This window comes from Arachis ipaensis, chromosome B10 (assembly GCF_000816755.2).
Source record: "Arachis ipaensis cultivar K30076 chromosome B10, Araip1.1, whole genome shotgun sequence".
In the NCBI taxonomy this organism is placed as follows: Eukaryota; Viridiplantae; Streptophyta; class Magnoliopsida; order Fabales; family Fabaceae; genus Arachis; species Arachis ipaensis.
In genome coordinates, this window is record NC_029794.2 from 10,655,822 (window position 1) to 10,656,181 (window position 360).

The window sequence follows — 360 nt, forward strand, 5'->3', positions numbered from 1 at the left end:
AGCATAACTAAAATATTATTAATATAAGCTTATTTTATTCTCTTTTTATTTTGAAAGCATTGAATAAACATTTTTATGCAACAAAGGCAGCCTGTTTAAGAATCGAAAGTTTTACGTTAATAATTACATAATCACGGTTGTGGACAAAGAGCGTAGTTTCAGTCGCTGAACGAAGCGCGTAAGAGGAATATTCTGTGCGGAGTTGTGTTTCTTCTTCCTTTACGCCACTGTGATGGAAAAAAAATGGAGGGAGAGAAAGAGAAGGAGCGAGAAGGAGAGGGAGACGGAGTGGCGTAAACTCAACACACTCTCTCTCTCTAACCCCGCCAACCTCGTTTCTCTCTCTTTCTCTCTCTTCGG

At 39.4% G+C, this 360-nt stretch overlaps 1 protein-coding gene across 2 annotated transcripts in view; it reads left to right on the forward strand.

The window, feature by feature from the left end:
* The window catches only part of LOC107623651, a 3,201-nt gene continuing 3,067 nt past the window's right edge, over positions 227-360 (forward strand). Inside the window, exon 1 of one of the 2 annotated variants that reach the window (XM_021113292.1) lies at positions 227-357. The gene's annotated coding sequence lies outside the window, so the exon portion shown is untranslated. The other variant, XM_016325994.2, reaches the window with a different exon arrangement.